General features: G+C 44.2%; 1 long non-coding RNA gene across 4 annotated transcripts in view; it reads right to left on the minus strand.

Annotated features, from left to right (window-relative positions):
• LOC114229138 (uncharacterized) overlaps window positions 1-8,620 on the minus strand; it is a 269,792-nt gene extending 261,172 nt beyond the window's left edge. For 3 of the 4 annotated variants that reach the window (XR_008557616.1, XR_008557617.1, XR_008557614.1), the window contains exons 1-2: window positions 8,542-8,620; window positions 6,287-6,452 (exon numbers count right to left, since the gene is read on the minus strand). This is a non-coding gene — a long non-coding RNA (uncharacterized LOC114229138). Of the gene's footprint in view, window positions 1-6,286; window positions 6,453-7,157; window positions 7,343-8,541 lie in introns of those variants that run through there. The other variant, XR_008557615.1, reaches the window with a different exon arrangement.
• Between the last annotated feature and the right edge of the window lie 5,140 nt (window positions 8,621-13,760).

Here is a 13,760-nt window from a genome sequence, read left to right on the forward strand (position 1 = left end):
GTCCTACTGATGACTTAGGCCCGCTCCTCATGAAGAGCGGGCCTAAGCCGCAATCTGGCCTCCCTCTGCATGAGGCAACCAGGCTGATCAGGGGAAGACGCCAGCCCCATCACCCCATTGCTGCAGCCACTGCCAGCCAACGCAGCTGCCAAGGTGTTTTCATCAACACGGACTCCAGTCCGTTCACCACGAAAAATGACAACTTTCTTTAGGTATTTTCAAGATGTGTCTTTCATAGGATATGACCTTTCTTTCTTTCTTTCTTCCTTTCTTTCTTTCTTTCTTTCTTTCTTTCTTTCTTTCTTTCTTTCTTTTATCCTCACCTGAGGATATGTTTCCATTGATTTTTAGAGTATGGAAGAGAGAAGGAGAGACAGAGAGAAACATCAAAGTGAGAGGGACACTTTGATTGGTTGCCTCCTGCATGAGCCCTGATCTGGGCTCCGGCCAGGGAGGAGCCTGTAATCGAGGTACATGCCCTTGATCAGAATAGAACCTGGACCCTGTGGTCAGCAGGCCGAGGCTCTATCCATTGAGCCAAACCAGCTAGGGCAGGATATGACATTTCTTAGCCCCTCCAGCAGCGTACCTTCATTTTTTCCTCCAGAAGTGTGGTGGAAAAACCCTAGATCACCTTCTTGGATTCTTATTACCCAAGTTACCAAGAATACTGCAAGTGGCAGCATACAGGAGCTTAGCCAATAAATGATCAGAAAAGGTGTTTATGCTCGAACTGGTTTGGCTCAGTGGATAGAGCCTCGGCCTGCAGACTGAAGGGTCCCAGGTTTGATTCCTGTTAAGGGCATGGACCTTGGTTGGGGCACATCGCCAGTGGGGAGTGTGTAGGAGGCAGCTGATCGATGTTTCTCTCTCATCGATGTTTCCAACTGTCTATCCCTCTCCCCTCTTCTCTGGAAAAAATCAATAAAATATATATATATTTTAAAGAAAAGATGTTTCCTCTGCAGCTCATGCGCAGGGGACCTCCTGCGTTGTGTCCACTGGGCTAGGGGCATGTCCCCACAGCCCGGGAAGGCACGGCCCCCAGGCCAGCAGCCAGCCCCACATTGTGGGCGCTGGGCTGGGGGACATGCGGACCTGGGCTGGGAGGCATGCGGACCCGAGCCGAGCGGTGGCTGCCAGGTCCGCATGACCCCCAGGCCGGCAGCCAGCCCCTGTGGGTGCCAGCATGGGGGGCATGGACCCGGGCCACCACTTTGCGCTGACGCACGCGTGCCACATCGCTATGGTGACGTGGCGGATGTTCCCGCCCCATCCCTAGCCGCTTGGTGCCTACTCGCAGGCCTACAGGCTAGGAGCAGCCTGGGTCCCGAGGAGGTTCCCGGGACCCAGGCTGCTTGGAGCCTGTGTATGCAAATTAACCACCATCTTTGTTGAGTTAATTTGCATACTCACTCTGATTGGCTGGTGGATGTAGTAGAGGGACGGTCAATTTGCATGTTTCTCTTTTACTGGTGTAGATATTTACCTCCTTACTGTTTGAGCTGCCTGCCATCCGTCTTCATCCACACTAGAGCCTGGACTGCTAGTTTGCAACAAAGTACTGTCTTGGGCCTTACCCTGGACCTGTTGAATGAGGAAGTCCTCCCGGCAATTCTTATCTTCAGAGAAGATTGAAAACCACTGTTCTGTGACTCCTAGCTGAAAGTATCCTTAGCACTACCCTAGGCTAATGTAGGTTCTAACTCTTAATCATTCCTCATCTGTAAAATGGATATAAATATGCCTGCCTGATAGAGCCATCATGAAAATTAGTATTCTACCAATTAGGATTAGATTTACTTGTTTATAACAAAAATAAAGTACCAACGGCTTAAACAAAAGGGTTTATTTATCTCTCAGATTAAAGTATGGAGCTAGGTAAACCAGAGCTAGTATGAGGGCCCTAATAATTAGGGGCTAAGACCCTTGCTATCTATCTGTCTGAGGCTACAGCCATTTTGTCTATGGACCAGTCATAGGGGAGAGAGAAGGGAGGAACCTCAGTAGCTGAGTCAGTAACCCTTAAGGAGCCTTTCTGGTAGGTCCTCATTTATAGTTCATGACCAAAACTCAGTCACAGAGCCACACCAACTTGCAAGGAAGGCCGAGAACTAAAATCTTTCAGTTCAGCATGAGGCCTTTGCCACTCCAAATAAAGGAGGCTTCTGTTACTTAACAAGAAAAGAAAATAAATATTGGTGTGGCAGCCACAAAAATGTGCTTCTGCAGCCTTCCTACTGCAGGGAGCTGAGGGCCCCAGCTGTTGTGCTTTGAAGTCCATTGGCCGCGCCTCCCATGGGTAGCACCCCACCAATCACTGAGTGTGGTGGGGTACAAAGTCAGACCCAGTCAGTCCTGAGAGACAAGGGACTCCTTTGTTAACTAACTTTGGCTCAAGGACTCGCTGACAAAGCGGAACCTTTGTTAAACTGAATCTTCCTTAAACTGTGAGGCCATCTGGGACACTTGCACCCAACCTCTCCTCTCTCTCCTCTCTCTCTCTCTCTCTCTTCTCTCTCTCTCTCTCTCTCTCTCTCTCCTACACTTGGAGTCTGATGGCCTTCCTGGTGTCTCTAGCTCCTTCCCTTCTTTAGCCCTCTCCCTATTTCCTTTCCCACTGATATTTCCACCTCCACCCCTCCATAAAATCCTTGCACATTTTCTCCCATCTTAGTAACTGCTTCTCCAAGGACCGGGATAACAAAATTGGTGAGGCAAGTCAGTCTCTAGCACAGATTCAATAATACATGCAACACTTGCATAACTCAGGGATGGGCATGCAGTAATAAACACTCAATAAACAGTAGCTGTATGGTGATGATGGTATTGGTGATGGAGGAGGCAGAGGAGGAGCAGGAAGAGCAGGAGGAGGGAGTACAGAGCCAGTCATGGAGAGAGGAGTGTTCAAAAATTGAGGGACACAGGTTCTGAGGCAAATCACTCTGTTTGATTCTCCTTCAACCCCAGAATATTTCTATTATAGTAAAATCTGGTTAAAATCAGCTCCAAAAGCAGTATAAAAGAGGAAAAACAGACTCTAGCTGTCATCACAGGGAAATCGAACTGCCATTACTTAGCATCAGTCATTTCAAGTCATTTTTTTCAACAAAGAGAAAGGGAAAAAAATAAAGAAATAGGTCAGGCCTGAGACAAAATTGCACAAAATAAACCCAATGTCCTGAACAACTCTGGTTCTTATATTGTAAGAAACAGCCACCGGAAATTACTTCTCATGATGACCTAAGAACACTATTTCCATGAGAAAGTTTTCAGCATGGACATTAAAGCACATGCAAATCTCTAGAAAAATAATAAAAAGAATTCCAAGGAAAAAACACAGAGTGAGGGAATGCAAAAGGTGGATGTAATCTGTATGATACAAAAGTTCCATGGAACTTAACCAACATTATGTACATGGTACACAATAGGAGCTTAATGAATCATGGTCACCCAGGTAACTAAATGGCTCTCTCAAGGTTGTACTTCACCATTAGTTCATTAAAGAAAGATTTGTAGAAAGCCTACTATGTGCTAGGCACTGAGGTTACCACAATGAACAAGACAGTTGAGGTCCCTGCCCTTACCATCCTTTTACAAAAAAATCTCCTTTGTAGACATTTTATGGAGGACCCTCTACATCCATTTTTCCACAGACACAGCCTGAATTGGCACTCTCATCTATCAGATTTAAAGCCCAAATATTGCTTCTGAAATATTTTCTTGGTTTCTCAGACCAAGTTGATCCACCCATGTAAATTTATTCTTGATATAACCTTGGATTTCCATTGGCCTCTGTATTCATTATCTATTGCTGCATAACAAATTACCCCCAAAACTTAGCAGCTTAAGATATCAAACATTTATTATCTCACAGAGCTGAAGAGCGACTTGGTTGGATTGTCTAGTTCTAGGTCTCCCATAAGGTGTCAGTTGGGGCTACAGTTATAGTTATCTGAAGGCTTGACTGGGCTGGAGGACCTGCTTCTAAGGTGATTCACACATGACTGACTAGCAAGTTGATGCTGCGTGTTGCCAGGAAGCCTCAGTTCTGTGCTACATGAGTCTCTCCATCGTTGCTCCTTCTGACATGGCAGCTCGCTTTCCCCAGAGCAAATGATATGACAGACAGACAGAGACAGACATACCAAGAGAGAAGCTGCAATTTCTTTTATAACCTAATCTCAGAGGGGCATACCATCACTTCTGTATCCTGTTGATCACACAGACCACCACCTCTTGGGACAATGTGGGAGGGTCTCCAGGAGGGTGTGAAAACCAGGAGGCGGGGTTTATTGGAGCCATCTTGGACACTGGTTACAACAGCCTCCAAGGAGAGCCTCCTCTCCCCAAACTTCACCCAAACCCCAGTGGGGACGAGGGTGTGTGCGCAAATTCCTCTGTTTGGAAGTACAGTAGTCCCCTTTATCCGTGGTTTCACTTTCTGCAATTTCAGTTACTCGTGATAACCATGGTCCATAATATCAAATGGAAAATTCCAGAAATAAACAATTCATAAGTTTTAAATTGTGCGCCATTCTGAAACATGAAATCTTGCAGCACCCCACATGGGACATGAATCATCCCTTTGTCCAGTGTATCCATACTGTATGTACAGTATAAGATATTTTGAGAGAGCGAGACAACATTCACATAACTTTTATGGCAGTATATTGTTATAATTTTTCTACTTTATTATTATTGCTGTTAATCTGCCTAATTTATAAATTAAACATTATCATAGGTATGCATGTATAGGAAAAAATATAGTACATATAGGGTTTGGTATCTGCAGTTTCAGGCATCCACTGGGGTCTTGGAACATATCCCCCATGGATAAGCAGGAACTACTGTACAAAGTCACACAGCGGTGAGTTTACTGTCCTAGAAACCCAGTGTTTGAGCCCCACAGAACTACTTTTCCTCAATTGTACTGTAGCATCATGCCATAGGCCTTCATAAAATGACATCACAGAAACAGCTCCAATAAAGTTACTGGTGTTTGTTTCACTGCTCAGTGTCCTCTTTCTGAAGACGCACTGGAAAAGTACCTCTCCGATCTTGGGATCAGGAAAAGTGTGTTTCTCCTAAATAACTACTTTGTTTTTCCCATGTAAAATCTGGCATTTTATTACTACTCCTGTTTTCTTCTTTATTAAGGCTGTTTAGAAGCTCAGAGCCAACCGTATGCTGGCACCCATGTCCTTGAGCTAATGTCATCCTAGAGTTATTTCTTCCACTTGTTCCCTATTTTTTTTCCAATTCTCTCAACTTTTAATTAGTTAATTAATTTACTTATTTATTGTTAATCCTCACCTGAGGATACTTTTTCCATTGATTTTTAGAGAGCGTGGAAGGGAGAAGGAGAGACAGAGAAAGAAACATCAATGTGAGAGAGACACACTGATTGGTTGCCTCCTGCACGTGCCCTGAGCAAAACCAGCTAGGGCCCTCAACTTTCAATTTTAACCTTTTGTACATTTTGTGCTTTTACAATTCCTCTCAAAGCTTTTGTGGACTGGATTATAAATACATAATAAAATTAAAGTTTTTGTCCCAAAGACTGATGACTTGCACACATGTGCCATCTAGTGGTGAGAGTGGTACCTGCCAGAATAGAAACCCCTGATTTTTCAGATATGTTTTCGCAGGAAAGTGAAGAGTGGGAAGGATGGAAGATGAGGGAGACAGGGACCTTTCTCTGGCTTTGTGAGGGAATTGAGACTGCTGGGGATTAAAGAGACTCCAGGCAGGGCATAGAAGCAGGTGAATCAATCGCTAGAATCCAACATGATTTACTGGAATCTGAACAAACAGCCAAAAAATCAGTAAAGACCTTGGAAGTGAGGAAGACACTGGCAGTGGAAGAGTTAAGTGAAAGGTGTTAAAAAGAAAAGAGAAAAAAAAACACCTAATAATAAAAATAGACCAGATTCAAACAAATGATCACTTGAAAGGTACTTAATGTGTTTTGATTGCAGATGTGACCAGCCATTTTTAAAGCATTCGCATTACCTTAGGAAGAAGCTCAGAGTCTAATGTTTTCGTTTTACTCGAAAACAGGGGCCCAGAGACAGAGCACCTTGTCCAAGGTCATAGAGTCTGTTAGTCACAGGTTCAGGGTGACACTGAGACTGGTACTCTTTCCCCAGAACCACACTGCTCCTAATCAAATGTAGCAGATGCTCTTCTGGGCTTTCATTTTGCACACAGGGTTTCAAAATAAAAACCCGATGATCACATAAAAGTGCTGGATCCAGCATGTTTCCAAAGAATTATTACTCACTGGTTTTGCAGCTGTCCCTTGGCACACCCCCAAAGGGTCAGGATGGAGGAGGTGGTTATAAAGCACTGGTTTCAGTAATCTCCATTGAATGGCATACGCCATTTTTTGTCCACAATGAAAAGGAGGGATTCTAGAAGCCAACTGCAGTAGCTGAGGAAGCCCTGGGCTGGGAAAGAGAAAGTAAGTTCACTTATCTGCAATGTTAATCTAGCCCCTGCTCTGGGCCAGGCTCCAGCCAGGAATGCTGGGGTGGCAAGCTCTGCAATGCACTGGCCATATCCAGGAGCCATATACCTTCCATGTGTCTGTGCCCTGGTATGTTTTGGGGCACAGCTTGAACTATAGCTAAGGGATAGCTTTGGATCTGCAGACCCTTGAAGACCTAGCCCAGGGGTCTATAGTCTCAGGGTGAACTGTCTTGGAAACAGCCTGTAGTCAGGGACCACTGGGGTGGGGTGGGGGGGCTACTGTCTAAGTGGAACTTGAGACGTTACCATATTGAACAGCACAGACATAGAACCGTTTAATCAGCAAGAACATGGGAGAGGGCAAGCCAAGCAGAAGTAACAGCACATGGGAAAAAGTCAGGGAGTGGGAGTCAGCTGGAAAGCAAGGTAAATCCAATTAAGGTCCTCGAGCACTGGGCTAAGGAGTTTGGCTTATAGGGGACACAAAGACTCTAAAAAGGAGTCAAGTCATCATATTTGAGTTTTGAAAAGATTTCTCTATTGCCAGTGTGGGATGGCCTCGAAGAGGCAAGATTGGAGAAAAGGAGGCCAGTCTCCATTTGTTCCACCCTCTCCCAAACTCACTATGCTCCAGACCCAGAGAACTTTTCAGTTCCTTGAATAACGTATTACCAAATTCTTACCAGCTGCAGGGCCTTTGCACGTGATGTTCCCTCTGTCTGGATCACTCTCTTCTCTGCTGTTACAAAGTTTCTATGTTCTCTGCTTCCAGGTCTCAGGTCAAGCAGTTCTTCCTTTCCTTAATCTCACAACCTATCTATAGCTCCCCCACCTTGTCCATTATTCTCTCTTGTAAGCACCCTGTTTCTTTTTCCTGTTTAGCACAGCTTGACATTTTATTCCTGTTTGTGTTATGTAATCAATGTCCGTCTTCCCTATTAGATTAGAAATCCCGCGAGGGTGGCGTTGTTGTCTGTCCCATTCAAAACCGTGTCCCCAGCATCCAGCACCCACAAGGCCAGGCATTCAGCACACCCTCAATAAATACTGGACGGATAAAACTGTTAGGACAGCCAGGATGCCCATGGCTTAAAACTAGGGCAGCGGCAGCAAACCTGAGAAAGGGAGATGAACACCATACGAAGTGGACAGGACAGGTTTGAGACCATGGGAATTCGTTCCGATTGTACAGAGTTCTGACTTTACAACTGCCTGTATAGGCGGGGCAGGTGGACAACCCTTTATCCACCACACCCTCAGATTTCCTCTCCGTGAAACGAGAACGACGCCGCTGCAGCCGGGCAGAACCCATGTCCGCCAGGGCAGAAATAAGATTCGGGCTGGGGCGCGTGGTCCTGGTCCCTCACTTGGGGCCAGTTACGCTGGAGAACACGCGCAAGGACTCCCGACGCTCCCTGCGGGCGGAAGTAACTGCCTGGAGGAAGTCCTGACCTAAAATGGATCCCCGCTAAGCGCAGCGCCACGGTTCTCTGTACCCTCATAAAGCGTCCGATGAGCAGCAGAGCAAGGGGGCTAACTTAGGGCCGTTAACTTTTATTTCTTTTAAAAACATTTTCCCCATTTCTCAGCAGGCCTCTTTAAAAACTGCTTAATTGGGACCTAAAGAATGCCCAGGACTGTAGGGTAGAAGGGAGATTCCAGCATGGGAAAAGCAAGAGGTAGAGGGGTCGATGCTCCTGCGCAGCGCCACCTGTTCCAGAGGAAAAGCCAAGGCCCTCCCCTTCCCTACCGATCCCGCTCCACCCGCGACCACCAGGGCCGGAGAAACGCGAGCGCCAGCTGGACCGGAGCCCTGCATGTTCCTACACGTCTCACAGGTCTCTGAGCAAAGGCAGGAGCTGAGCCGCTCCCCCGGCCTCGAGATGCTTTAATCCTCACCAGCCACTCATATTCCACAAGGACAGGGGTGGGTGGTGGAAGGGAGGCGAGGAGGGCGCAAACCCGGCACCACCCCCATCTAATCAACCTGGAGGAAATAAGCGCCGCAAGACCATCTGGGAAATGTAGTTTCCAAGAAGACTTCTGGGAAACAGAGGACGACCTCACCTGGTTCGGTCACTTGGCCTGTGTGGTGCGCTGTCCTGGGGTTTTGCCTTTACCTGCGCTGCGGTCAGGAGGGGTTCCCAGCTGTGGGGAGTAGCTGCTCCCACTTTCTGGACTCGATTTCTGGACTGGCCCGCTTAGCGCCTGAGCCGTCCCTGTTGGCGGGCGCTGACCGTATATTTGCATGTACGTATGGCTTCTGTGACCTCAAGTTAACTTGCTCTTATAGGTCCTCATCATGCTCTCCCTCTGCCTTGGCCTGTGCGGCAGCCAAATCACCCCAGTTGCTTCGAAGCTTTACTAAATAAGCCATTAATCAATTATTGAGTTGCCTCATCTTTGGGGACCTTTCCCACTACTGTTCCCACTCCACCACCTTGCCCTCACCCATGCCTGTGTCTCCTAGAAACTTGAGTCCGGGGCGGGACCTTTCTCGCTATCAGCCCCCTCCTAGTTTCATTTATTCCCCTACCCAGCCTGGTTCCTAAGAATCCTGTCCTACCTCACGTTCTTCTGTAACAACCCCAAACCGTACATAAATTCAGTTACTTTCTTTGGATTTACTAGGTGCTCCTGGAGGTTGGTGCCACTAGAATCAAAGGCTCAGGAGGATAATGAATAGAGGCAGGGAGTCTGCTGCCCAGGCCTCTGGAAGGCTTTGGAAGGGCTATCTTTGTTGCCTTATACCCCATATTTGTCCTATAAGAGCATGAGAATGAAATGTAGAGCAAAGCAAAATATTAGTTATGAGAATATCCTCAAATGGCATGTTGGTAATAAAGTAGAGTCCTGTAAAGAAAGGAATAGAAATGTAAAGTAACATGTAAACAATGAAATGAGAAATAGCAAGAAAGCATAAGCAAGGATGCTAAATTGGTATAAGTTAAATGAGCCCAGGAAGCAGATGACAAAGTCCTTTAAAAAGCATTATGCTGGAAAGAGATTGGATGTTTCTGATGGAAAGCCAGGCATAGGCAATGTTTTGTTAGCTTTACAGAAAGATTAAAAGATTATAGACCAAAAAGAAAAATCTTAAGAAGTGACAGGTGTAAGAAGACCTTAGGAATCAGTAACTAAACTAGCTTCAAAAAAATAATTTTAAAAAATGGGTCTTTGCTTGAGGAAAAAAGGAGATCTAAAACAAATATGTTTGGACATTTCAGAGTTCTCTACTATGCTGTATCTCAGAGGTAGAATCTCGTGTAGACGGGGCTCCTGCTGTCACACAGGCCATTAAGCAAGCTTTGGAGTCCCCAGGTGGAGACCACACACAGCATGGAACTTCTCAGGAAAAATACTACTGTTACGGCTGAAAAGAGCCCCTTGTGCCCACCAGTTGCTGGGGGAAGTGGGGTTCTTGGAATGCCACTAGAATAAGAATTTCCGGAAACCCCCTCGGGAGTATCAGATCTTGTAGAAAGCTTTATTTCTGTGGAATTACACCCCTGAGGTTTCCAAGATCCCATTGTCTTCGCCCTGCCATAGAAGAAGTGTAGCTCTGGCTTCAGCAGAGCTAAGATCAAAGCCACTGTCCAGAGTTTCCGCTCCACGTTGGAGCAGGGATCCAGTCCGGTATCAGGCTAGCTTAGTTTGTGTTCTCCACGACTGTCCATCCGTCCATTGTGTGGGGGGTCCGCAGGGCTATCGAGGGAACACAGGCAAGTGCAAGAGAGCCATGAGAGTGCCAAGAGCAACAAGAGAGAGAACTTCTATGTCTGGGGGGATTATGTATTCCAAATTTTCACATTTGGAATGGAACCCTTCCCCCTTTAGCCAGTGATCTCTATTCCCAGGTTTGACTGACAGGCATCTTCCCTGTGTCACCTCGATTTTACTGAGCTTGCATCTGTCTCCCCTTTGTTGGATCCCTTCCCCCAGTGATCTGTGGGGAATGGGCCAGTGGTTCAGTGTGGAGTGTGTATTGCAGCTTTCTGGTGAAGCTGCTCAGATGGCCATGCTTATAATGTCTGGCCTCTCTTTGTTCCTTTCTAGCTAATTACAATGGTAACACTATTAAGCACTGGAGAAGAGGTTTGTTTCAATTTTGTCCTCTTAACAATGATAATGTTTTGTTAAGATATATCTTTCGTTCCTTTATAGCATGAGGTCCATTTGTCATGCAAAAAGGTCCGTGAATTACTTTAAACTCTATCGATAGTGTTTTCACATACCATGTGATATTTGGTATAATTTAGTAAAGAAGCAAACTGTGAGTCAACAGTTAACTGGAAAAGGTATTGCTTTGAAAGCAATCCAGTTTATTACACTTCTACATACTAACCTTGCTACCTGGTTCTAAATTTAAAGACTTGCTGTTTACCAAACAGGAAATTACAGCTACATTTACATGTGTCTCTGGGGAAAATGCATGCAGAGAATAGCCACATCTTTATATGCAAGGCAAATATCCGGAAACAGAACAATTCGGAAATCCCACATAGGACATTAATATTTTAGGACTGGAGCACAAGAGCCTCAATGAACAAGAAAACTTACGCATTGTAGGGAGAAAAAAATCACAAAGATATCAAGTTTCATTAAGATAAAGCAGCAATTTTTAACCTTTTTCATCTCATGGCACACGAAACTAATGACTAAAATTCTGCGGCAGAGCAAAAAAATATACACTGAGTGGCCAGATTATTATGATCTCTGAATGCATAATAATCTGGCCACTCAGTGTGTGTGTGTGTGTGTGTGTGTGTGTGTGTGTGTGTACACACACACACACACACACACACATATTATTATTATTATATTTTTTTTTTTTTTTTTTACAGACCCAGTGCATGAATTCATGCATGGCTGGCATCCGGCCAGCCTGGCCAGGGGGAGGGGACATGGGCGATTGGCTGGCCTGCCTGCTGGTCGAACTCTTGGTCAAGGGGACAATTTGCATATTATCCTCTTATTATATAGGATATACACTGAGTGGCCAGATTATTATGCGTTCAGAGATCATAATAATCTGGCCACTCCGTGTATATTTTGCTCATCTGACAAAAATGGGTATAATTTTGCCCAGCTGGCATGGCTCAATGTTGAGTGTTGACCTATGAACCTGGAGGTCATGCTTCCATTCCCAGTCAGGGCACACACCTAGGTTGCAGGCTTGATCCCCAGTGGGGGACGTGCAGGAGGCAGCAGATCAATGATTCTCTCTCACCATTGATGTTTCTATCTCTCCCTCCCTCTCCCTTCCTCTCTGAAATCAATATAAATGTATTTTTATTGTTTCAAGGCTTGGCAAGATAAAATTGTCAGGTGCTTTTCATGAATTCTGGGAAGGCCACAACAGAGTAAAAAAAGGGACCTTGAGAATTAATCTGTACCAAAATAGTCAGCAGAGGAATTTTGAAGTCTATAGACAGGAGGGTATATAATGCCACAGACCCCCACCCAACTTTATCTTCAGATTAGCTGAGAGCTGGTCTGTGCTTCATAAGCCAGATATATAGGTTTGCTCACTTGCTTTGCTTTTTCAGTAAAGGTGCATGCTTTAATTGCTTTAATAAATTGGCTTTCACAATGCAGTCAAGGTCTCTGTATAAATTCATTTTATGTGAGAAGACAAGGATCGAGGTTGGGGACAGCCCTGTTCCACTGGCTCAGGGGGCTGTACTGTCCAGTAACACCTCTCCGGTGTCAGTGAGAGGTGCCTATAACAATACTGACTTATTGAAGTCATAATTAAGTATAGTTTAAAGGTCACCCTTTAAAGGTTTTATTTATTTATTTTTAATTTTTTTATTGATTTCAGAGAGGAAGGAAAAGAGAACGAGAGAGAAACATCAATAATGTGAGAGAAACATTGATCTGCTACCTCTTGCACGTCCCCCACTGAGGATCGAGCCTGCAACCCAGGCATGTGCCCTGACTGCGAATGGAATTGAACCGTGACCTCCTGGTTCATAGGTTGACACTCAACCACTGAGCCACACCGGCCTGGCAGAAGTACAGGTTTTAAAAAATAAGAGTCTGCTGCACCTTCCTTCATCTCCCCACTCACTTTTTTTTCTTTTTTCTCTTTCCTTTCCCTCCAGGTTTCTGAACAACAAGCATATAATGCTGAGTGGCATATTTCATTCCAAGGTACAAATAATGATAAATATCCATCACCCATCTTAAAAAATAAAGCATTACATTTATAGCTGAAGCTCTGTATTACCCTCCCTGGTTTCATTCCCCCTGCCAAAAGTAAACCACATTTGATTTTTATTGGTGTTTATTCTCATACATGTCCTTTTATACTTTTACTAAATATGTCTATATTCCCAAACCAAGTATATATTGTTTTTTATGTTAAGTTTTTGAAAAATAGCACAATACTTTCTGAAACCCTTTTTTCCCTTAATAAGATGTTTTTGAGAATTATCCACAATGATATATATAGCTGTGGTCCATTAATTTCCTCTGTTGTGCAGTATCTCATTATATGAATAAACCACAATTTATTTACCCATTCTCTGTTGATGAACATTTGGATCCCTTCCCACTTTTTATTATTACTAACAGTGTTGCAGTGAACATTCTTTTAAATGTGTCTTCATGCACAAATGAAAGAACCTAGAGTATATACACCCATGTGATTCTGTGTGATTTATACATCCATGAGTGAAACTGCTGGGTTGAAGGGCATATGCACCTTCATGCATCTTCACCTTGAGATATTGCCTGCTTGGTCTCCAAAATGCTTGAACCAATTTACACTTAATTCAGCAGTGTAGGGGAGTTCTCATTTCTCCATTGGACCACAACATTTGAAACTGTCAAACTTTTTAATTTTCCCAAGCTGTGGATAGTAAATGGTACCTCATTATGGTTTCATTTGTATTTCCCTGATTAATAATGAGGTTGAGCATCTTTTCATACATTTATTAGCCATTCTGGCTTTTTATTCTGTGATTTACCTCTTTATCATTTACTCATTTTTCTATTGAGCTTTTGTAAGTATTGATTTGTGAGTTATTTATATATTCTGGGTTTGAGTCCTTTGTTAATTATATCTTTTGTTATATTTATTATGAGGTACTTTATAATTTCTTTCTTAATGTTGTAAATGACATCTTTTTTAAATTTTATTTTTCAACTCTTTGTATCTGAACTATAGGAAAGCAGTTGAATCACCTTGCTAAACTCTCCTATTAATTCTAATAGTCTGTTTGTAAGTTATCTTGGTCTTTCTATGTATATAATCATATAACCTATGAATAATTGCATGG

Source organism: Eptesicus fuscus, chromosome 12 (assembly GCF_027574615.1).
Source record: "Eptesicus fuscus isolate TK198812 chromosome 12, DD_ASM_mEF_20220401, whole genome shotgun sequence".
Lineage (NCBI taxonomy): Eukaryota > Metazoa > Chordata > Mammalia > Chiroptera > Vespertilionidae > Eptesicus > Eptesicus fuscus.